This window comes from Rhinoderma darwinii, assembly GCF_050947455.1.
Source record: "Rhinoderma darwinii isolate aRhiDar2 chromosome 2 unlocalized genomic scaffold, aRhiDar2.hap1 SUPER_2_unloc_21, whole genome shotgun sequence".
Classification (NCBI taxonomy): Eukaryota; Metazoa; Chordata; class Amphibia; order Anura; family Rhinodermatidae; genus Rhinoderma; species Rhinoderma darwinii.
This window is the reverse complement of record NW_027461687.1, coordinates 10,381-33,919: the sequence shown is the minus strand read 5'-3', so window position 1 is coordinate 33,919 and position 23,539 is coordinate 10,381. Positions and strand designations below refer to the sequence as shown.

General features: G+C 48.0%; 16 non-coding genes across 16 annotated transcripts; all 16 read right to left on the bottom strand.

Annotated features, from left to right (window-relative positions):
* Positions 1-305: 305 nt before the first annotated feature.
* On the bottom strand, positions 306-496 carry LOC142674878 (U2 spliceosomal RNA). The gene has a single exon (XR_012851957.1). It is a non-coding gene; the product is annotated as a U2 spliceosomal RNA (small nuclear RNA).
* A 1,238-nt stretch (positions 497-1,734) lies between these two features.
* Positions 1,735-1,925, bottom strand: LOC142674832 (U2 spliceosomal RNA). The gene has a single exon (XR_012851915.1). It is a non-coding gene; the product is annotated as a U2 spliceosomal RNA (small nuclear RNA).
* A 1,238-nt stretch (positions 1,926-3,163) lies between these two features.
* On the bottom strand, positions 3,164-3,354 carry LOC142674820 (U2 spliceosomal RNA). Its single transcript, XR_012851904.1, has one exon. It is a non-coding gene; the product is annotated as a U2 spliceosomal RNA (small nuclear RNA).
* Positions 3,355-4,604: 1,250 nt separating this feature from the next.
* On the bottom strand, positions 4,605-4,795 carry LOC142674808 (U2 spliceosomal RNA). The gene has a single exon (XR_012851893.1). It is a non-coding gene; the product is annotated as a U2 spliceosomal RNA (small nuclear RNA).
* Positions 4,796-6,033: 1,238 nt separating this feature from the next.
* Positions 6,034-6,224, bottom strand: LOC142674796 (U2 spliceosomal RNA). The gene has a single exon (XR_012851882.1). It is a non-coding gene; the product is annotated as a U2 spliceosomal RNA (small nuclear RNA).
* A 1,242-nt stretch (positions 6,225-7,466) lies between these two features.
* Positions 7,467-7,657, bottom strand: LOC142674822 (U2 spliceosomal RNA). The gene has a single exon (XR_012851906.1). It is a non-coding gene; the product is annotated as a U2 spliceosomal RNA (small nuclear RNA).
* Positions 7,658-8,895: 1,238 nt separating this feature from the next.
* LOC142674784 (U2 spliceosomal RNA) lies at positions 8,896-9,086 on the bottom strand. The gene has a single exon (XR_012851871.1). It is a non-coding gene; the product is annotated as a U2 spliceosomal RNA (small nuclear RNA).
* A 1,238-nt stretch (positions 9,087-10,324) lies between these two features.
* Positions 10,325-10,515, bottom strand: LOC142674817 (U2 spliceosomal RNA). The gene has a single exon (XR_012851901.1). It is a non-coding gene; the product is annotated as a U2 spliceosomal RNA (small nuclear RNA).
* Positions 10,516-11,765: 1,250 nt separating this feature from the next.
* Positions 11,766-11,956, bottom strand: LOC142674771 (U2 spliceosomal RNA). Its single transcript, XR_012851860.1, has one exon. It is a non-coding gene; the product is annotated as a U2 spliceosomal RNA (small nuclear RNA).
* Positions 11,957-13,194: 1,238 nt separating this feature from the next.
* Positions 13,195-13,385, bottom strand: LOC142674759 (U2 spliceosomal RNA). The gene has a single exon (XR_012851849.1). It is a non-coding gene; the product is annotated as a U2 spliceosomal RNA (small nuclear RNA).
* Positions 13,386-14,631: 1,246 nt separating this feature from the next.
* Positions 14,632-14,822, bottom strand: LOC142674821 (U2 spliceosomal RNA). Its single transcript, XR_012851905.1, has one exon. It is a non-coding gene; the product is annotated as a U2 spliceosomal RNA (small nuclear RNA).
* Positions 14,823-16,068: 1,246 nt separating this feature from the next.
* LOC142674747 (U2 spliceosomal RNA) lies at positions 16,069-16,259 on the bottom strand. Its single transcript, XR_012851838.1, has one exon. It is a non-coding gene; the product is annotated as a U2 spliceosomal RNA (small nuclear RNA).
* A 1,230-nt stretch (positions 16,260-17,489) lies between these two features.
* Positions 17,490-17,680, bottom strand: LOC142674735 (U2 spliceosomal RNA). The gene has a single exon (XR_012851827.1). It is a non-coding gene; the product is annotated as a U2 spliceosomal RNA (small nuclear RNA).
* A 1,230-nt stretch (positions 17,681-18,910) lies between these two features.
* LOC142674960 (U2 spliceosomal RNA) lies at positions 18,911-19,101 on the bottom strand. Its single transcript, XR_012852016.1, has one exon. It is a non-coding gene; the product is annotated as a U2 spliceosomal RNA (small nuclear RNA).
* A 1,237-nt stretch (positions 19,102-20,338) lies between these two features.
* On the bottom strand, positions 20,339-20,529 carry LOC142674856 (U2 spliceosomal RNA). The gene has a single exon (XR_012851937.1). It is a non-coding gene; the product is annotated as a U2 spliceosomal RNA (small nuclear RNA).
* A 1,238-nt stretch (positions 20,530-21,767) lies between these two features.
* On the bottom strand, positions 21,768-21,957 carry LOC142674922 (U2 spliceosomal RNA). Its single transcript, XR_012851988.1, has one exon. It is a non-coding gene; the product is annotated as a U2 spliceosomal RNA (small nuclear RNA).
* Between the last annotated feature and the right edge of the window lie 1,582 nt (positions 21,958-23,539).

Genomic DNA, 23,539 nt, shown 5'->3' with positions numbered 1-23,539 from the left:
TCAATCAGTGGCTGGCTCAGGTGCAGCTCTTTAACTTACCTAAAAGGGAGGGCGGAGAGAAGACAAGGAAGGTGAATGAGCTGTTCCAATGTGAAATGCCGGAAACACAGACACACAGACGACACAAAACAAGAGGTGGCAATGTATTCATTAATTGCATTTAATCAATTAGCTCATTATCACTCATGCATTGTCCAACAGGTGTTGAAATAATGGGATTAAAAGGGGAGATCCCTTCAGAAAGACAGAAACAATGGCAAACACAAGAAACACTTTTGGAATCTGATTTTAGTCAACACATAAGGAAAGGGTGCACCGGTCCTGGAAATACTGCAATACCAGGTCAATGCGTGGAGTGGACAGAGCAAGCTCTATTTCCATCTCCCTGTTCTAAAAATCCATTTAATATATGGTCCCCAGATAGGGGACGTATAAGATATTAAACTGATAAGAACAGATACTACACTTGATCTTAGCCAAAAGGCCGAGAAGCGATAACCCGAACGGGCCGCGCGTTGCCCGAGCCTGCCCGATACTGCTGTTCAGCCCTTGCAGCGATTCAGCCTACTTCTAGGCAATTCCATGGGGCCCTGCAGGCTCACACACTCACAGCTACACGGGAGGTGAATAAAGGCCGGAGAGGAAGCCAGACAGGATTTGCTTCTTTTGCTTGCACCACAATGCAGTGCTGAAAGAGGAGGAATCTACATAAAAACGCCTTCCTGGCAACGCCCAAATGCCCTGCTGCCATGCAGATAAACACTGGCAGCGGCAGCAAGTGCATGCCCACAGCCACCCCTTGTTCCTTCACACCTTGTATCAGCTGTAATCCAGTCCAGTCCAGTGCTGCCTGCTGAGCAGCACTGACCAACACTGCCTGGGCCCAGGCTTTTATCTCTGAGGCCCCATTATGATGTCAGAAAGCTGGCTCTGGCTCCTCAGGGCTCCACTATGACACGTGCAAAGTTCCGTCTGAACTTTATATAAGACGGTGCGGCTCAGTCAGTCACTCAGTGTTGCCTGAGAGGGCAACACTGCAACAGCCGGCCGCCAGGCTGTCTTTTTTTGCACAGCTAGTTGCCTCCAGGAGGCCACAAGAGGGAGACAAGGGACTGAAAAATGGAAAATAAGCATCCACCAACTTTACAGACAACTTCTCCTTGCTCCTACAACCTCCATCCTTGCACAGTTTGTTATTCTTCTAGGTAACATAGTAACAAATCCAAATTGCTGCTCTCTTTGTAGGCAAGCAAGGCTTTGTTGCAACTGCAATTCTTACTCCTTCTTGAAATGTAGGGACGACAGTACATGCCATCACATCCATCTAGTGTACACAGGTAGGTCCATTGTGGCGGGCGGGCGGGCGGGCGGCTTTAATGGCTGTTTGCTGTTCCCCTACTCCACTCCACTATTTGACTGTGGTGCTGCATCAATCAGTGGCTGGCTCAGGTGCAGCTCTTTAACTTACCTAAAAGGGAGGGCGGAGAGAAGACAAGGAAGGTGAATGAGCTGTTCCAATGTGAAATGCCGGAAACACAGACACACAGACGACACAAAACAAGAGGTGGCAATGTATTCATTAATTGCATTTAATCAATTAGCTCATTATCACTCATGCATTGTCCAACAGGTGTTGAAATAATGGGATTAAAAGGGGAGATCCCTTCAGAAAGACAGAAACAATGGCAAACACAAAAAACACTTTTGGAATCTGATTTTAGTCAACACATAAGGAAAGGGTGCACCGGTCCTGGAAATACTGCAATACCAGGTCAATGCGTGGAGTGGACAGAGCAAGCTCTATTTCCATCTCCCTGTTCTAAAAATCCATTTAATATATGGTCCCCAGATAGGGGACGTATCAGATATTAAACTGATAAGAACAGATACTACACTTGATCTTAGCCAAAAGGCCGAGAAGCGATAACCCGAACGGGCCGCGCGTTGCCCGAGCCTGCCCGATACTGCTGTTCAGCCCTTGCAGCGATTCAGCCTACTTCTAGGCAATTCCATGGGGCCCTGCAGGCTCACACACTCACAGCTACACGGGAGGTGAATAAAGGCCGGAGAGGAAGCCAGACAGGATTTGCTTCTTTTGCTTGCACCACAATGCAGTGCTGAAAGAGGAGGAATCTACATAAAAACGCCTTCCTGGCAACGCCCAAATGCCCTGCTGCCATGCAGATAAACACTGGCAGCGGCAGCAAGTGCATGCCCACAGCCACCCCTTGTTCCTTCACACCTTGTATCAGCTGTAATCCAGTCCAGTCCAGTGCTGCCTGCTGAGCAGCACTGACCAACACTGCCTGGGCCCAGGCTTTTATCTCTGAGGCCCCATTATGATGTCAGAAAGCTGGCTCTGGCTCCTCAGGGCTCCACTATGACACGTGCAAAGTTCCGTCTGAACTTTATATAAGACGGTGCGGCTCAGTCAGTCACTAAGTGCTGCCTGAGAGGGCAACACTGCAACAGCCGGCCGCCAGGCTGTCTTTTTTTGCACAGCTAGTTGCCTCCAGGAGGCCACAAGAGGGAGACAAGGGACTGCAAAATGGAAAATAAGCATCCACCAACTTTACAGACAACTTCTCCTTGCTCCTACAACCTCCATCCTTGCACAGTTTGTTATTCTTCTAGGTAACATAGTAACAAATCCAAATTGCTGCTCTCTTTGTAGTCAAGCAAGGCTTTGTTGCAACTGCAATTCTTACTCCTTCTTGAAATGTAGGGACGACAGTACATTCCATCACATCCATCTAGTGTACACAGGTAGGTCCATTGTGGCGGGCGGGCAGGCGGGCGGCTTTAATGGCTGTTTGCTGTTCCCCTACTCCACTCCACTATTTGACTGTGGTGCTGCATCAATCAGTGGCTGGCTCAGGTGCAGCTCTTTAACTTACCTAAAAGGGAGGGCGGAGAGAAGACAAGGAAGGTGAATGAGCTGTTCCAATGTGAAATGCCGGAAACACAGACACACAGACGACACAAAACAAGAGGTGGCAATGTATTCATTAATTGCATTTAATCAATTAGCTCATTATCACTCATGCATTGTCCAACAGGTGTTGAAATAATGGGATTAAAAGGGGAGATCCCTTCAGAAAGACAGAAACAATGGCAAACACAAGAAACACTTTTGGAATCTGATTTTAGTCAACACATAAGGAAAGGGTGCACCGGTCCTGGAAATACTGCAATACCAGGTCAATGCGTGGAGTGGACAGAGCAAGCTCTATTTCCATCTCCCTGTTCTAAAAATCCATTTAATATATGGTCCCCAGATAGGGGACGTATCAGATATTAAACTGATAAGAACAGATACTACACTTGATCTTAGCCAAAAGGCCGAGAAGCGATAACCCGAACGGGCCGCGCGTTGCCCGAGCCTGCCCGATACTGCTGTTCAGCCCTTGCAGCGATTCAGCCTACTTCTAGGCAATTCCATGGGGCCCTGCAGGCTCACACACTCACAGCTACACGGGAGGTGAATAAAGGCCGGAGAGGAAGCCAGACAGGATTTGCTTCTTTTGCTTGCACCACAATGCAGTGCTGAAAGAGGAGGAATCTACATAAAAACGCCTTCCTGGCAACGCCCAAATGCCCTGCTGCCATGCAGATAAACACTGGCAGCGGCAGCAAGTGCATGCCCACAGCCACCCCTTCTTCCTTCACACCTTGTATCAGCTGTAATCCAGTCCAGTCCAGTGCTGCCTGCTGAGCAGCACTGACCAACACTGCCTGGGCCCAGGCTTTTATCTCTGAGGCCCCATTATGATGTCAGAAAGCTGGCTCTGGCTCCTCAGGGCTCCACTATGACACGTGCAAAGTTCCGTCTGAACTTTATATAAGACGGTGCGGCTCAGTCAGTCACTCAGTGTTGCCTGAGAGGGCAACACTGCAACAGCCGGCCGCCAGGCTGTCTTTTTTTGCACAGCTAGTTGCCTCCAGGAGGCCACAAGAGGGAGACAAGGGACTGCAAAATGGAAAATAAGCATCCACCAACTTTACAGACAACTTCTCCTTGCTCCTACAACCTCCATCCTTGCACAGTTTGTTATTCTTCTAGGTAACATAGTAACAAATCCAAATTGCTGCTCTCTTTGTAGGCAAGCAAGGCTTTGTTGCAACTGCAATTCTTACTCCTTCTTGAAATGTAGGGACGACAGTACATGCCATCACATCCATCTAGTGTACACAGGTAGGTCCATTGTGGCGGGCAGGCGGGCGGGCGGGCGGGCGGGCGGCTTTAATGGCTGTTTGCTGTTCCCCTACTCCACTCCACTATTTGACTGTGGTGCTGCATCAATCAGTGGCTGGCTCAGGTGCAGCTCTTTAACTTACCTAAAAGGGAGGGCGGAGAGAAGACAAGGAAGGTGAATGAGCTGTTCCAATGTGAAATGCCGGAAACACAGACACACAGACGACACAAAACAAGAGGTGGCAATGTATTCAATAATTGCATTTAATCAATTAGCTCATTATCACTCATGCATTGTCCAACAGGTGTTGAAATAATGGGATTAAAAGGGGAGATCCCTTCAGAAAGACAGAAACAATGGCAAACACAAAAAACACTTTTGGAATCTGATTTTAGTCAACACATAAGGAAAGGGTGCACCGGTCCTGGAAATACTGCAATACCAGGTCAATGCGTGGAGTGGACAGAGCAAGCTCTATTTCCATCTCCCTGTTCTAAAAATCCATTTAATATATGGTCCCCAGATAGGGGACGTATCAGATATTAAACTGATAAGAACAGATACTACACTTGATCTTAGCCAAAAGGCCGAGAAGCGATAACCCGAACGGGCCGCGCGTTGCCCGAGCCTGCCCGATACTGCTGTTCAGCCCTTGCAGCGATTCAGCCTACTTCTAGGCAATTCCATGGGGCCCTGCAGGCTCACACACTCACAGCTACACGGGAGGTGAATAAAGGCCGGAGAGGAAGCCAGACAGGATTTGCTTCTTTTGCTTGCACCACAATGCAGTGCTGAAAGAGGAGGAATCTACATAAAAACGCCTTCCTGGCAACGCCCAAATGCCCTGCTGCCATGCAGATAAACACTGGCAGCGGCAGCAAGTGCATGCCCACAGCCACCCCTTGTTCCTTCACACCTTGTATCAGCTGTAATCCAGTCCAGTCCAGTGCTGCCTGCTGAGCAGCACTGACCAACACTGCCTGGGCCCAGGCTTTTATCTCTGAGGCCCCATTATGATGTCAGAAAGCTGGCTCTGGCTCCTCAGGGCTCCACTATGACACGTGCAAAGTTCCGTCTGAACTTTATATAAGACGGTGCGGCTCAGTCAGTCACTCAGTGTTGCCTGAGAGGGCAACACTGCAACAGCCGGCCGCCAGGCTGTCTTTTTTTGCACAGCTAGTTGCCTCCAGGAGGCCACAAGAGGGAGACAAGGGACTGCAAAATGGAAAATAAGCATCCACCAACTTTACAGACAACTTCTCCTTGCTCCTACAACCTCCATCCTTGCACAGTTTGTTATTCTTCTAGGTAACATAGTAACAAATCCAAATTGCTGCTCTCTTTGTAGTCAAGCAAGGCTTTGTTGCAACTGCAATTCTTACTCCTTCTTGAAATGTAGGGACGACAGTACATTCCATCACATCCATCTAGTGTACACAGGTAGGTCCATTGTGGCGGGCGGGCAGGCGGGCGGCTTTAATGGCTGTTTGCTGTTCCCCTACTCCACTCCACTATTTGACTGTGGTGCTGCATCAATCAGTGGCTGGCTCAGGTGCAGCTCTTTAACTTACCTAAAAGGGAGGGCGGAGAGAAGACAAGGAAGGTGAATGAGCTGTTCCAATGTGAAATGCCGGAAACACAGACACACAGACGACACAAAACAAGAGGTGGCAATGTATTCATTAATTGCATTTAATCAATTAGCTCATTATCACTCATGCATTGTCCAACAGGTGTTGAAATAATGGGATTAAAAGGGGAGATCCCTTCAGAAAGACAGAAACAATGGCAAACACAAGAAACACTTTTGGAATCTGATTTTAGTCAACACATAAGGAAAGGGTGCACCGGTCCTGGAAATACTGCAATACCAGGTCAATGCGTGGAGTGGACAGAGCAAGCTCTATTTCCATCTCCCTGTTCTAAAAATCCATTTAATATATGGTCCCCAGATAGGGGACGTATCAGATATTAAACTGATAAGAACAGATACTACACTTGATCTTAGCCAAAAGGCCGAGAAGCGATAACCCGAACGGGCCGCGCGTTGCCCGAGCCTGCCCGATACTGCTGTTCAGCCCTTGCAGCGATTCAGCCTACTTCTAGGCAATTCCATGGGGCCCTGCAGGCTCACACACTCACAGCTACACGGGAGGTGAATAAAGGCCGGAGAGGAAGCCAGACAGGATTTGCTTCTTTTGCTTGCACCACAATGCAGTGCTGAAAGAGGAGGAATCTACATAAAAACGCCTTCCTGGCAACGCCCAAATGCCCTGCTGCCATGCAGATAAACACTGGCAGCGGCAGCAAGTGCATGCCCACAGCCACCCCTTCTTCCTTCACACCTTGTATCAGCTGTAATCCAGTCCAGTCCAGTGCTGCCTGCTGAGCAGCACTGACCAACACTGCCTGGGCCCAGGCTTTTATCTCTGAGGCCCCATTATGATGTCAGAAAGCTGGCTCTGGCTCCTCAGGGCTCCACTATGACACGTGCAAAGTTCCGTCTGAACTTTATATAAGACGGTGCGGCTCAGTCAGTCACTCAGTGTTGCCTGAGAGGGCAACACTGCAACAGCCGGCCGCCAGGCTGTCTTTTTTTGCACAGCTAGTTGCCTCCAGGAGGCCACAAGAGGGAGACAAGGGACTGCAAAATGGAAAATAAGCATCCACCAACTTTACAGACAACTTCTCCTTGCTCCTACAACCTCCATCCTTGCACAGTTTGTTATTCTTCTAGGTAACATAGTAACAAATCCAAATTGCTGCTCTCTTTGTAGGCAAGCAAGGCTTTGTTGCAACTGCAATTCTTACTCCTTCTTGAAATGTAGGGACGACAGTACATGCCATCACATCCATCTAGTGTACACAGGTAGGTCCATTGTGGCGGGCGGGCGGGCGGGCGGGCGGCTTTAATGGCTGTTTGCTGTTCCCCTACTCCACTCCACTATTTGACTGTGGTGCTGCATCAATCAGTGGCTGGCTCAGGTGCAGCTCTTTAACTTACCTAAAAGGGAGGGCGGAGAGAAGACAAGGAAGGTGAATGAGCTGTTCCAATGTGAAATGCCGGAAACACAGACACACAGACGACACAAAACAAGAGGTGGCAATGTATTCAATAATTGCATTTAATCAATTAGCTCATTATCACTCATGCATTGTCCAACAGGTGTTGAAATAATGGGATTAAAAGGGGAGATCCCTTCAGAAAGACAGAAACAATGGCAAACACAAAAAACACTTTTGGAATCTGATTTTAGTCAACACATAAGGAAAGGGTGCACCAGTCCTGGAAATACTGCAATACCAGGTCAATGCGTGGAGTGGACAGAGCAAGCTCTATTTCCATCTCCCTGTTCTAAAAATCCATTTAATATATGGTCCCCAGATAGGGGACGTATCAGATATTAAACTGATAAGAACAGATACTACACTTGATCTTAGCCAAAAGGCCGAGAAGCGATAACCCGAACGGGCCGCGCGTTGCCCGAGCCTGCCCGATACTGCTGTTCAGCCCTTGCAGCGATTCAGCCTACTTCTAGGTAATTCCATGGGGCCCTGCAGGCTCACACACTCACAGCTACACGGGAGGTGAATAAAGGCCGGAGAGGAAGCCAGACAGGATTTGCTTCTTTTGCTTGCACCACAATGCAGTGCTGAAAGAGGAGGAATCTACATAAAAACGCCTTCCTGGCAACGCCCAAATGCCCTGCTGCCATGCAGATAAACACTGGCAGCGGCAGCAAGTGCATGCCCACAGCCACCCCTTGTTCCTTCACACCTTGTATCAGCTGTAATCCAGTCCAGTCCAGTGCTGCCTGCTGAGCAGCACTGACCAACACTGCCTGGGCCCAGGCTTTTATCTCTGAGGCCCCATTATGATGTCAGAAAGCTGGCTCTGGCTCCTCAGGGCTCCACTATGACACGTGCAAAGTTCCGTCTGAACTTTATATAAGACGGTGCGGCTCAGTCAGTCACTCAGTGTTGCCTGAGAGGGCAACACTGCAACAGCCGGCCGCCAGGCTGTCTTTTTTTGCACAGCTAGTTGCCTCCAGGAGGCCACAAGAGGGAGACAAGGGACTGCAAAATGGAAAATAAGCATCCACCAACTTTACAGACAACTTCTCCTTGCTCCTACAACCTCCATCCTTGCACAGTTTGTTATTCTTCTAGGTAACATAGTAACAAATCCAAATTGCTGCTCTCTTTGTAGGCAAGCAAGGCTTTGTTGCAACTGCAATTCTTACTCCTTCTTGAAATGTAGGGACGACAGTACATGCCATCACATCCATCTAGTGTACACAGGTAGGTCCATTGTGGCGGGCGGGCGGGCGGGCGGCTTTAATGGCTGTTTGCTGTTCCCCTACTCCACTCCACTATTTGACTGTGGTGCTGCATCAATCAGTGGCTGGCTCAGGTGCAGCTCTTTAACTTACCTAAAAGGGAGGGCGGAGAGAAGACAAGGAAGGTGAATGAGCTGTTCCAATGTGAAATGCCGGAAACACAGACACACAGACGACACAAAACAAGAGGTGGCAATGTATTCATTAATTGCATTTAATCAATTAGCTCATTATCACTCATGCATTGTCCAACAGGTGTTGAAATAATGGGATTAAAAGGGGAGATCCCTTCAGAAAGACAGAAACAATGGCAAACACAAAAAACACTTTTGGAATCTGATTTTAGTCAACACATAAGGAAAGGGTGCACCGGTCCTGGAAATACTGCAATACCAGGTCAATGCGTGGAGTGGACAGAGCAAGCTCTATTTCCATCTCCCTGTTCTAAAAATCCATTTAATATATGGTCCCCAGATAGGGGACGTATCAGATATTAAACTGATAAGAACAGATACTACACTTGATCTTAGCCAAAAGGCCGAGAAGCGATAACCCGAACGGGCCGCGCGTTGCCCGAGCCTGCCCGATACTGCTGTTCAGCCCTTGCAGCGATTCAGCCTACTTCTAGGCAATTCCATGGGGCCCTGCAGGCTCACACACTCACAGCTACACGGGAGGTGAATAAAGGCCGGAGAGGAAGCCAGACAGGATTTGCTTCTTTTGCTTGCACCACAATGCAGTGCTGAAAGAGGAGGAATCTACATAAAAACGCCTTCCTGGCAACGCCCAAATGCCCTGCTGCCATGCAGATAAACACTGGCAGCGGCAGCAAGTGCATGCCCACAGCCACCCCTTGTTCCTTCACACCTTGTATCAGCTGTAATCCAGTCCAGTCCAGTGCTGCCTGCTGAGCAGCACTGACCAACACTGCCTGGGCCCAGGCTTTTATCTCTGAGGCCCCATTATGATGTCAGAAAGCTGGCTCTGGCTCCTCAGGGCTCCACTATGACACGTGCAAAGTTCCGTCTGAACTTTATATAAGACGGTGCGGCTCAGTCAGTCACTCAGTGTTGCCTGAGAGGGCAACACTGCAACAGCCGGCCGCCAGGCTGTCTTTTTTTGCACAGCTAGTTGCCTCCAGGAGGCCACAAGAGGGAGACAAGGGACTGCAAAATGGAAAATAAGCATCCACCAACTTTACAGACAACTTCTCCTTGCTCCTACAACCTCCATCCTTGCACAGTTTGTTATTCTTCTAGGTAACATAGTAACAAATCCAAATTGCTGCTCTCTTTGTAGTCAAGCAAGGCTTTGTTGCAACTGCAATTCTTACTCCTTCTTGAAATGTAGGGACGACAGTACATTCCATCACATCCATCTAGTGTACACAGGTAGGTCCATTGTGGCGGGCGGGCAGGCGGGCGGCTTTAATGGCTGTTTGCTGTTCCCCTACTCCACTCCACTATTTGACTGTGGTGCTGCATCAATCAGTGGCTGGCTCAGGTGCAGCTCTTTAACTTACCTAAAAGGGAGGGCGGAGAGAAGACAAGGAAGGTGAATGAGCTGTTCCAATGTGAAATGCCGGAAACACAGACACACAGACGACACAAAACAAGAGGTGGCAATGTATTCATTAATTGCATTTAATCAATTAGCTCATTATCACTCATGCATTGTCCAACAGGTGTTGAAATAATGGGATTAAAAGGGGAGATCCCTTCAGAAAGACAGAAACAATGGCAAACACAAGAAACACTTTTGGAATCTGATTTTAGTCAACACATAAGGAAAGGGTGCACCGGTCCTGGAAATACTGCAATACCAGGTCAATGCGTGGAGTGGACAGAGCAAGCTCTATTTCCATCTCCCTGTTCTAAAAATCCATTTAATATATGGTCCCCAGATAGGGGACGTATCAGATATTAAACTGATAAGAACAGATACTACACTTGATCTTAGCCAAAAGGCCGAGAAGTGATAACCCGAACGGGCCGCGCGTTGCCCGAGCCTGCCCGATACTGCTGTTCAGCCCTTGCAGCGATTCAGCCTACTTCTAGGCAATTCCATGGGGCCCTGCAGGCTCACACACTCACAGCTACACGGGAGGTGAATAAAGGCCGGAGAGGAAGCCAGACAGGATTTGCTTCTTTTGCTTGCACCACAATGCAGTGCTGAAAGAGGAGGAATCTACATAAAAACGCCTTCCTGGCAACGCCCAAATGCCCTGCTGCCATGCAGATAAACACTGGCAGCGGCAGCAAGTGCATGCCCACAGCCACCCCTTCTTCCTTCACACCTTGTATCAGCTGTAATCCAGTCCAGTCCAGTGCTGCCTGCTGAGCAGCACTGACCAACACTGCCTGGGCCCAGGCTTTTATCTCTGAGGCCCCATTATGATGTCAGAAAGCTGGCTCTGGCTCCTCAGGGCTCCACTATGACACGTGCAAAGTTCCGTCTGAACTTTATATAAGACGGTGCGGCTCAGTCAGTCACTCAGTGTTGCCTGAGAGGGCAACACTGCAACAGCCGGCCGCCAGGCTGTCTTTTTTTGCACAGCTAGTTGCCTCCAGGAGGCCACAAGAGGGAGACAAGGGACTGCAAAATGGAAAATAAGCATCCACCAACTTTACAGACAACTTCTCCTTGCTCCTACAACCTCCATCCTTGCACAGTTTGTTATTCTTCTAGGTAACATAGTAACAAATCCAAATTGCTGCTCTCTTTGTAGGCAAGCAAGGCTTTGTTGCAACTGCAATTCTTACTCCTTCTTGAAATGTAGGGACGACAGTACATGCCATCACATCCATCTAGTGTACACAGGTAGGTCCATTGTGGCGGGCGGGCGGGCGGGCGGGCGGGCGGGCGGCTTTAATGGCTGTTTGCTGTTCCCCTACTCCACTCCACTATTTGACTGTGGTGCTGCATCAATCAGTGGCTGGCTCAGGTGCAGCTCTTTAACTTACCTAAAAGGGAGGGCGGAGAGAAGACAAGGAAGGTGAATGAGCTGTTCCAATGTGAAATGCCGGAAACACAGACACACAGACGACACAAAACAAGAGGTGGCAATGTATTCAATAATTGCATTTAATCAATTAGCTCATTATCACTCATGCATTGTCCAACAGGTGTTGAAATAATGGGATTAAAAGGGGAGATCCCTTCAGAAAGACAGAAACAATGGCAAACACAAAAAACACTTTTGGAATCTGATTTTAGTCAACACATAAGGAAAGGGTGCACCGGTCCTGGAAATACTGCAATACCAGGTCAATGCGTGGAGTGGACAGAGCAAGCTCTATTTCCATCTCCCTGTTCTAAAAATCCATTTAATATATGGTCCCCAGATAGGGGACGTATCAGATATTAAACTGATAAGAACAGATACTACACTTGATCTTAGCCAAAAGGCCGAGAAGCGATAACCCGAACGGGCCGCGCGTTGCCCGAGCCTGCCCGATACTGCTGTTCAGCCCTTGCAGCGATTCAGCCTACTTCTAGGCAATTCCATGGGGCCCTGCAGGCTCACACACTCACAGCTACACGGGAGGTGAATAAAGGCCGGAGAGGAAGCCAGACAGGATTTGCTTCTTTTGCTTGCACCACAATGCAGTGCTGAAAGAGGAGGAATCTACATAAAAACGCCTTCCTGGCAACGCCCAAATGCCCTGCTGCCATGCAGATAAACACTGGCAGCGGCAGCAAGTGCATGCCCACAGCCACCCCTTGTTCCTTCACACCTTGTATCAGCTGTAATCCAGTCCAGTCCAGTGCTGCCTGCTGAGCAGCACTGACCAACACTGCCTGGGCCCAGGCTTTTATCTCTGAGGCCCCATTATGATGTCAGAAAGCTGGCTCTGGCTCCTCAGGGCTCCACTATGACACGTGCAAAGTTCCGTCTGAACTTTATATAAGACGGTGCGGCTCAGTCAGTCACTCAGTGTTGCCTGAGAGGGCAACACTGCAACAGCCGGCCGCCAGGCTGTCTTTTTTTGCACAGCTAGTTGCCTCCAGGAGGCCACAAGAGGGAGACAAGGGACTGCAAAATGGAAAATAAGCATCCACCAACTTTACAGACAACTTCTCCTTGCTCCTACAACCTCCATCCTTGCACAGTTTGTTATTCTTCTAGGTAACATAGTAACAAATCCAAATTGCTGCTCTCTTTGTAGTCAAGCAAGGCTTTGTTGCAACTGCAATTCTTACTCCTTCTTGAAATGTAGGGACGACAGTACATTCCATCACATCCATCTAGTGTACACAGGTAGGTCCATTGTGGCGGGCGGGCAGGCGGGCGGCTTTAATGGCTGTTTGCTGTTCCCCTACTCCACTCCACTATTTGACTGTGGTGCTGCATCAATCAGTGGCTGGCTCAGGTGCAGCTCTTTAACTTACCTAAAAGGGAGGGCGGAGAGAAGACAAGGAAGGTGAATGAGCTGTTCCAATGTGAAATGCCGGAAACACAGACACACAGACGACACAAAACAAGAGGTGGCAATGTATTCATTAATTGCATTTAATCAATTAGCTCATTATCACTCATGCATTGTCCAACAGGTGTTGAAATAATGGGATTAAAAGGGGAGATCCCTTCAGAAAGACAGAAACAATGGCAAACACAAGAAACACTTTTGGAATCTGATTTTAGTCAACACATAAGGAAAGGGTGCACCGGTCCTGGAAATACTGCAATACCAGGTCAATGCGTGGAGTGGACAGAGCAAGCTCTATTTCCATCTCCCTGTTCTAAAAATCCATTTAATATATGGTCCCCAGATAGGGGACGTATCAGATATTAAACTGATAAGAACAGATACTACACTTGATCTTAGCCAAAAGGCCGAGAAGCGATAACCCGAACGGGCCGCGCGTTGCCCGAGCCTGCCCGATACTGCTGTTCAGCCCTTGCAGCGATTCAGCCTACTTCTAGGCAATTCCATGGGGCCCTGCAGGCTCACACACTCACAGCTACACGGGAGGTGAATAAAGGCCGGAGAGGAAGCCAGACAGGATTTGCTTCTTTTGCTTGCACCACAATGCAGTGCTGAAAGAGGAGGAATCTACATAAAAACGCCTTCCTGGCAACGCCCAAATGCCCTGCTGCCATGCAGATAAACACTGGCAGCGGCAGCAAGTGCATGCCCACAGCCACCCCTTCTTCCTTCACACCTTGTATCAGCTGTAATCCAGTCCAGTCCAGTGCTGCCTGCTGAGCAGCACTGACCAACACTGCCTGGGCCCAGGCTTTTATCTCTGAGGCCCCATTATGATGTCAGAAAGCTGGCTCTGGCTCCTCAGGGCTCCACTATGACACGTGCAAAGTTCCGTCTGAACTTTATATAAGACGGTGCGGCTCAGTCAGTCACTCAGTGTTGCCTGAGAGGGCAACACTGCAACAGCCGGCCGCCAGGCTGTCTTTTTTTGCACAGCTAGTTGCCTCCAGGAGGCCACAAGAGGGAGACAAGGGACTGCAAAATGGAAAATAAGCATCCACCAACTTTACAGACAACTTCTCCTTGCTCCTACAACCTCCATCCTTGCACAGTTTGTTATTCTTCTAGGTAACATAGTAACAAATCCAAATTGCTGCTCTCTTTGTAGGCAAGCAAGGCTTTGTTGCAACTGCAATTCTTACTCCTTCTTGAAATGTAGGGACGACAGTACATGCCATCACATCCATCTAGTGTACACAGGTAGGTCCATTGTGGCGGGCGGGCGGGCGGGCGGGCGGGCGGCTTTAATGGCTGTTTGCTGTTCCCCTACTCCACTCCACTATTTGACTGTGGTGCTGCATCAATCAGTGGCTGGCTCAGGTGCAGCTCTTTAACTTACCTAAAAGGGAGGGCGGAGAGAAGACAAGGAAGGTGAATGAGCTGTTCCAATGTGAAATGCCGGAAACACAGACACACAGACGACACAAAACAAGAGGTGGCAATGTATTCAATAATTGCATTTAATCAATTAGCTCATTATCACTCATGCATTGTCCAACAGGTGTTGAAATAATGGGATTAAAAGGGGAGATCCCTTCAGAAAGACAGAAACAATGGCAAACACAAAAAACACTTTTGGAATCTGATTTTAGTCAACACATAAGGAAAGGGTGCACCAGTCCTGGAAATACTGCAATACCAGGTCAATGCGTGGAGTGGACAGAGCAAGCTCTATTTCCATCTCCCTGTTCTAAAAATCCATTTAATATATGGTCCCCAGATAGGGGACGTATCAGATATTAAACTGATAAGAACAGATACTACACTTGATCTTAGCCAAAAGGCCGAGAAGCGATAACCCGAACGGGCCGCGCGTTGCCCGAGCCTGCCCGATACTGCTGTTCAGCCCTTGCAGCGATTCAGCCTACTTCTAGGTAATTCCATGGGGCCCTGCAGGCTCACACACTCACAGCTACACGGGAGGTGAATAAAGGCCGGAGAGGAAGCCAGACAGGATTTGCTTCTTTTGCTTGCACCACAATGCAGTGCTGAAAGAGGAGGAATCTACATAAAAACGCCTTCCTGGCAACGCCCAAATGCCCTGCTGCCATGCAGATAAACACTGGCAGCGGCAGCAAGTGCATGCCCACAGCCACCCCTTGTTCCTTCACACCTTGTATCAGCTGTAATCCAGTCCAGTCCAGTGCTGCCTGCTGAGCAGCACTGACCAACACTGCCTGGGCCCAGGCTTTTATCTCTGAGGCCCCATTATGATGTCAGAAAGCTGGCTCTGGCTCCTCAGGGCTCCACTATGACACGTGCAAAGTTCCGTCTGAACTTTATATAAGACGGTGCGGCTCAGTCAGTCACTCAGTGTTGCCTGAGAGGGCAACACTGCAACAGCCGGCCGCCAGGCTGTCTTTTTTTGCACAGCTAGTTGCCTCCAGGAGGCCACAAGAGGGAGACAAGGGACTGCAAAATGGAAAATAAGCATCCACCAACTTTACAGACAACTTCTCCTTGCTCCTACAACCTCCATCCTTGCACAGTTTGTTATTCTTCTAGGTAACATAGTAACAAATCCAAATTGCTGCTCTCTTTGTAGGCAAGCAAGGCTTTGTTGCAACTGCAATTCTTTCTCCTTCTTGAAATGTAGGGACGACAGTACATGCCATCACATCCATCTAGTGTACACAGGTGGGTCCATTGTGGCGGGCGGGCGGGCGGGCGGGCGGGCGGCTTTAATGGCTGTTTGCTGTTCCCCTACTCCACTCCACTATTTGACTGTGGTGCTGCATCAATCAGTGGCTGGCTCAGGTGCAGCTCTTTAACTTACCTAAAAGGGAGGGCGGAGAGAAGACAAGGAAGGTGAATGAGCTGTTCCAATGTGAAATGCCGGAAACACAGACACACAGACGACACAAAACAAGAGGTGGCAATGTATTCATTAATTGCATTTAATCAATTAGCTCATTATCACTCATGCATTGTCCAACAGGTGTTGAAATAATGGGATTAAAAGGGGAGATCCCTTCAGAAAGACAGAAACAATGGCAAACACAAGAAACACTTTTGGAATCTGATTTTAGTCAACACATAAGGAAAGGGTGCACCGGTCCTGGAAATACTGCAATACCAGGTCAATGCGTGGAGTGGACAGAGCAAGCTCTATTTCCATCTCCCTGTTCTAAAAATCCATTTAATATATGGTCCCCAGATAGGGGACGTATCAGATATTAAACTGATAAGAACAGATACTACACTTGATCTTAGCCAAAAGGCCGAGAAGCGATAACCCGAACTGGCCGCGCGTTGCCCGAGCCTGCCCGATACTGCTGTTCAGCCCTTGCAGCGATTCAGCCTACTTCTAGGCAATTCCATGGGGCCCTGCAGGCTCACACACTCACAGCTACACGGGAGGTGAATAAAGGCCGGAGAGGAAGCCAGACAGGATTTGCTTCTTTTGCTTGCACCACAATGCAGTGCTGAAAGAGGAGGAATCTACATAAAAACGCCTTCCTGGCAACGCCCAAATGCCCTGCTGCCATGCAGATAAACACTGGCAGCGGCAGCAAGTGCATGCCCACAGCCACCCCTTGTTCCTTCACACCTTGTATCAGCTGTAATCCAGTCCAGTCCAGTGCTGCCTGCTGAGCAGCACTGACCAACACTGCCTGGGCCCAGGCTTTTATCTCTGAGGCCCCATTATGATGTCAGAAAGCTGGCTCTGGCTCCTCAGGGCTCCACTATGACACGTGCAAAGTTCCGTCTGAACTTTATATAAGACGGTGCGGCTCAGTCAGTCACTCAGTGTTGCCTGAGAGGGCAACACTGCAACAGCCGGCCGCCAGGCTGTCTTTTTTTGCACAGCTAGTTGCCTCCAGGAGGCCACAAGAGGGAGACAAGGGACTGCAAAATGGAAAATAAGCATCCACCAACTTTACAGACAACTTCTCCTTGCTCCTACAACCTCCATCCTTGCACAGTTTGTTATTCTTCTAGGTAACATAGTAACAAATCCAAATTGCTGCTCTCTTTGTAGGCAAGCAAGGCTTTGTTGCAACTGCAATTCTTACTCCTTCTTGAAATGTAGGGACGACAGTACATTCCATCACATCCATCTAGTGTACACAGGTAGGTCCATTGTGGCGGGCGGGCGGCTTTAATGGCTGTTTGCTGTTCCCCTACTCCACTCCACTATTTGACTGTGGTGCTGCATCAATCAGTGGCTGGCTCAGGTGCAGCTCTTTAACTTACCTAAAAGGGAGGGCGGAGAGAAGACAAGGAAGGTGAATGAGCTGTTCCAATGTGAAATGCCGGAAACACAGACACACAGACGACACAAAACAAGAGGTGGCAATGTATTCAATAATTGCATTTAATCAATTAGCTCATTATCACTCATGCATTGTCCAACAGGTGTTGAAATAATGGGATTAAAAGGGGAGATCCCTTCAGAAAGACAGAAACAATGGCAAACACAAAAAACACTTTTGGAATCTGATTTTAGTCAACACATAAGGAAAGGGTGCACCGGTCCTGGAAATACTGCAATACCAGGTCAATGCGTGGAGTGGACAGAGCAAGCTCTATTTCCATCTCCCTGTTCTAAAAATCCATTTAATATATGGTCCCCAGATAGGGGACGTATCAGATATTAAACTGATAAGAACAGATACTACACTTGATCTTAGCCAAAAGGCCGAGAAGCGATAACCCGAACGGGCCGCGCGTTGCCCGAGCCTGCCCGATACTGCTGTTCAGCCCTTGCAGCGATTCAGCCTACTTCTAGGGAATTCCATGGGGCCCTGCAGGCTCACACACTCACAGCTACACGGGAGGTGAATAAAGGCCGGAGAGGAAGCCAGACAGGATTTGCTTCTTTTGCTTGCACCACAATGCAGTGCTGAAAGAGGAGGAATCTACATAAAAACGCCTTCCTGGCAACGCCCAAATGCCCTGCTGCCATGCAGATAAACACTGGCAGCGGCAGCAAGTGCATGCCCACAGCCACCCCTTGTTCCTTCACACCTTGTATCAGCTGTAATCCAGTCCAGTCCAGTGCTGCCTGCTGAGCAGCACTGACCAACACTGCCTGGGCCCAGGCTTTTATCTCTGAGGCCCCATTATGATGTCAGAAAGCTGGCTCTGGCTCCTCAGGGCTCCACTATGACACGTGCAAAGTTCCGTCTGAACTTTATATAAGACGGTGCGGCTCAGTCAGTCACTCAGTGTTGCCTGAGAGGGCAACACTGCAACAGCCGGCCGCCAGGCTGTCTTTTTTTGCACAGCTAGTTGCCTCCAGGAGGCCACAAGAGGGAGACAAGGGACTGCAAAATGGAAAATAAGCATCCACCAACTTTACAGACAACTTCTCCTTGCTCCTACAACCTCCATCCTTGCACAGTTTGTTATTCTTCTAGGTAACATAGCAACAAATCCAAATTGCTGCTCTCTTTGTAGGCAAGCAAGGCTTTGTTGCAACTGCAATTCTTACTCCTTCTTGAAATGTAGGGACGACAGTACATTCCATCACATCCATCTAGTGTACACAGGTAGGTCCATTGTGGCGGGCGGGCGGCTTTAATGGCTGTTTGCTGTTCCCCTACTCCACTCCACTATTTGACTGTGGTGCTGCATCAATCAGTGGCTGGCTCAGGTGCAGCTCTTTAACTTACCTAAAAGGGAGGGCGGAGAGAAGACAAGGAAGGTGAATGAGCTGTTCCAATGTGAAATGCCGGAAACACAGACACACAGACGACACAAAACAAGAGGTGGCAATGTATTCATTAATTACATTTAATCAATTAGCTCATTATCACTCATGCATTGTCCAACAGGTGTTGAAATAATGGGATTAAAAGGGGAGATCCCTTCAGAAAGACAGAAACAATGGCAAACACAAGAAACACTTTTGGAATCTGATTTTAGTCAACACATAAGGAAAGGGTGCACCGGTCCTGGAAATACTGCAATACCAGGTCAATGCGTGGAGTGGACAGAGCAAGCTCTATTTCCATCTCCCTGTTCTAAAAATCCATTTAATATATGGTCCCCAGATAGGGGACGTATCAGATATTAAACTGATAAGAACAGATACTACACTTGATCTTAGCCAAAAGGCCGAGAAGCGATAACCCGAACGGGCCGCGCGTTGCCCGAGCCTGCCCGATACTGCTGTTCAGCCCTTGCAGCGATTCAGCCTACTTCTAGGCAATTCCATGGGGCCCTGCAGGCTCACACACTCACAGCTACACGGGAGGTGAATAAAGGCCGGAGAGGAAGCCAGACAGGATTTGCTTCTTTTGCTTGCACCACAATGCAGTGCTGAAAGAGGAGGAATCTACATAAAAACGCCTTCCTGGCAACGCCCAAATGCCCTCTGCCATGCAGATAAACACTGGCAGCGGCAGCAAGTGCATGCCCACAGCCACCCCTTGTTCCTTCACACCTTGTATCAGCTGTAATCCAGTCCAGTCCAGTGCTGCCTGCTGAGCAGCACTGACCAACACTGCCTGGGCCCAGGCTTTTATCTCTGAGGCCCCATTATGATGTCAGAAAGCTGGCTCTGGCTCCTCAGGGCTCCACTATGACACGTGCAAAGTTCCGTCTGAACTTTATATAAGACGGTGCGGCTCAGTCAGTCACTCAGTGTTGCCTGAGAGGGCAACACTGCAACAGCCGGCCGCCAGGCTGTCTTTTTTTGCACAGCTAGTTGCCTCCAGGAGGCCACAAGAGGGAGACAAGGGACTGCAAAATGGAAAATAAGCATCCACCAACTTTACAGACAACTTCTCCTTGCTCCTACAACCTCCATCCTTGCACAGTTTGTTATTCTTCTAGGTAACATAGTAACAAATCCAAATTGCTGCTCTCTTTGTAGGCAAGCAAGGCTTTGTTGCAACTGCAATTCTTACTCCTTCTTGAAATGTAGGGACGACAGTACATTCCATCACATCCATCTAGTGTACACAGGTAGGTCCATTGTGGCGGGCGGGCGGGCGGGCGGCTTTAATGGCTGTTTGCTGTTCCCCTACTCCACTCCACTATTTGACTGTGGTGCTGCATCAATCAGTGGCTGGCTCAGGTGCAGCTCTTTAACTTACCTAAAAGGGAGGGCGGAGAGAAGACAAGGAAGGTGAATGAGCTGTTCCAATGTGAAATGCCGGAAACACAGACACACAGACGACACAAAACAAGAGGTGGCAATGTATTCATTAATTGCATTTAATCAATTAGCTCATTATCACTCATGCATTGTCCAACAGGTGTTGAAATAATGGGATTAAAAGGGGAGATCCCTTCAGAAAGACAGAAACAATGGCAAACACAAAAAACACTTTTGGAATCTGATTTTAGTCAACACATAAGGAAAGGGTGCACCGGTCCTGGAAATACTGCAATACCAGGTCAATGTGTGGAGTGGACAGAGCAAGCTCTATTTCCATCTCCCTGTTCTAAAAATCCATTTAATATATGGTCCCCAGATAGGGGACGTATCAGATATTAAACTGATAAGAACAGATACTACACTTGATCTTAGCCAAAAGGCCGAGAAGCGATAACCCGAACGGGCCGCGCGTTGCCCGAGCCTGCCCGATACTGCTGTTCAGCCCTTGCAGCGATTCAGCCTACTTCTAGGCAATTCCATGGGGCCCTGCAGGCTCACACACTCACAGCTACACGGGAGGTGAATAAAGGCCGGAGAGGAAGCCAGACAGGATTTGCTTCTTTTGCTTGCACCACAATGCAGTGCTGAAAGAGGAGGAATCTACATAAAAACGCCTTCCTGGCAACGCCCAAATGCCCTGCTGCCATGCAGATAAACACTGGCAGCGGCAGCAAGTGCATGCCCACAGCCACCCCTTGTTCCTTCACACCTTGTATCAGCTGTAATCCAGTCCAGTCCAGTGCTGCCTGCTGAGCAGCACTGACCAACACTGCCTGGGCCCAGGCTTTTATCTCTGAGGCCCCATTATGATGTCAGAAAGCTGGCTCTGGCTCCTCAGGGCTCCACTATGACACGTGCAAAGTTCCGTCTGAACTTTATATAAGACGGTGCGGCTCAGTCAGTCACTCAGTGTTGCCTGAGAGGGCAACACTGCAACAGCCGGCCGCCAGGCTGTCTTTTTTTGCACAGCTAGTTGCCTCCAGGAGGCCACAAGAGGGAGACAAGGGACTGCAAAATGGAAAATAAGCATCCACCAACTTTACAGACAACTTCTCCTTGCTCCTACAACCTCCATCCTTGCACAGTTTGTTATTCTTCTAGGTAACATAGTAACAAATCCAAATTGCTGCTCTCTTTGTAGGCAAGCAAGGCTTTGTTGCAACTGCAATTCTTACTCCTTCTTGAAATGTAGGGACGACAGTACATTCCATCACATCCATCTAGTGTACACAGGTAGGTCCATTGTGGCGGGCGGGCGGGCGGGCGGCTTTAATGGCTGTTTGCTGTTCCCCTACTCCACTCCACTATTTGACTGTGGTGCTGCATCAATCAGTGGCTGGCTCAGGTGCAGCTCTTTAACTTACCTAAAAGGGAGGGCGGAGAGAAGACAAGGAAGGTGAATGAGCTGTTCCAATGTGAAATGCCGGAAACACAGACACACAGACGACACAAAACAAGAGGTGGCAATGTATTCATTAATTGCATTTAATCAATTAGCTCATTATCACTCATGCATTGTCCAACAGGTGTTGAAATAATGGGATTAAAAGGGGAGATCCCTTCAGAAAGACAGAAACAATGGCAAACACAAAAAACACTTTTGGAATCTGATTTTAGTCAACACATAAGGAAAGGGTGCACCGGTCCTGGAAATACTGCAATACCAGGTCAATGTGTGGAGTGGACAGAGCAAGCTCTATTTCCATCTCCCTGTTCTAAAAATCCATTTAATATATGGTCCCCAGATAGGGGACGTATCAGATATTAAACTGATAAGAACAGATTTTTTTTTTTTTTTTTTTTTTTTTTTTTAAAACCTTCAGGTTTGGATTGATTATTTTTAAAAACACTCGTTCATATCCTGTCGATACTTACTATCAGTATCCAAGACATTCTGAACGATTCCATCCAATCATCATCAGGCTTTTTCATTTTAGTTTTTTAAATTTTCATATAACACAAAGCAAATACAGAAACAATATCAAAAATTCCACCCCTCCACTACACTCTCACCATATACCTCCACTTCAAAACCTTCCAAATCCCTTCTGCATCCACCTCCCCCAACCTTTCCTTATCTACCAAATACACTGTATACATCCTATCCAATACCATTCTCAAACATCCTTCCACAGTTACATCTTTCTTTCTAAACACATACAGGTTCCTAACATCCCACAAAACCTCTTTTATAATTGCTAACATGACAAATAATACCCTTTGATTTTTCTGACTTACACTCGCAAGCCCAAACAAAACTATTTCCATACATAACCTATTAATCCCAACCAACTCCTTAAGTAACGGACCCATACCCCTCCAAACTCCCTGTGCCACCCCACAATTCCAAAACAGATGAACTATACTTTCACTCCCACCACAATTCTCTCTCGGACACAAATCACTCCTCACAACTCCACGATTTTTCTGAAACTCTCTAACTGACAACCCACCATGCAAACTCTGCCATACAATCTCTCTCTGTCTATTTGTAATACCATCTGTCCTCAACCCCTTCCACACCTTACCAACACACTGACCTCTTACCATATTTATATTACATTGGACTTCCATATCTTTTATACACTTAAACACACTCTTCTTATCTTTCAAACATTCTTTCTTCACCGCTGTCAATCCAAACTTCCTCATAAAATTCTCAATAAACTCATACCATTTAGGACTCACAAACGCATACGGCTTCCTTAAATCTCTTTTCATCCATCCTATTTTTCCCAACACCTTCCCACCCAAAAATCTCACCATGCATGCAAATTTCCAATCACCTCCCAGCATCCTCTTCACTGCAAACATCACATTCACCCCTAAATACACTTCAATATTAGGAAAATTCATACCCCCATTCACCCAGTCCTTCAACACAGTCTCTCTTTTCACTCTCTCCATTGTCGTTCCCCAAAAAAACACAAACACAATTCTATTCAATTTCCTTACAACCATATACCCCGGAGGAAACACCACAGCAAGATACAGAAAAATCGGCAAAATCACACTTTTTATCACCATTATCTTTCCTTCAAACGTCAACTCTCTCAAACTCCAAAATCTCAACTTCCTACTCACTCTTTTCTCCACATCTACCCAACTCTCACTTCCATCCAATTTTTCATCCATTTTAACCCCCAAAATTTGAATCGCTCCGTCCACTCTTTTCACACCCAAGTCCTCATTCATACCTGAACTTCCAAACCTCTTATACTCACTTTTCTTCCAATTTACCCTAAAAGCTGACGCACCACAAAACAAAGACACCAATAATTTCGCCCTCCTCAAAACTGCAAAAGAATCACACAGCACACACACATCGTCCATATACGCCAACACTTTCAGCTCTTTCCCACCACTCCCTGGAATCTGCACCCCTCTCATACACTTATCCTT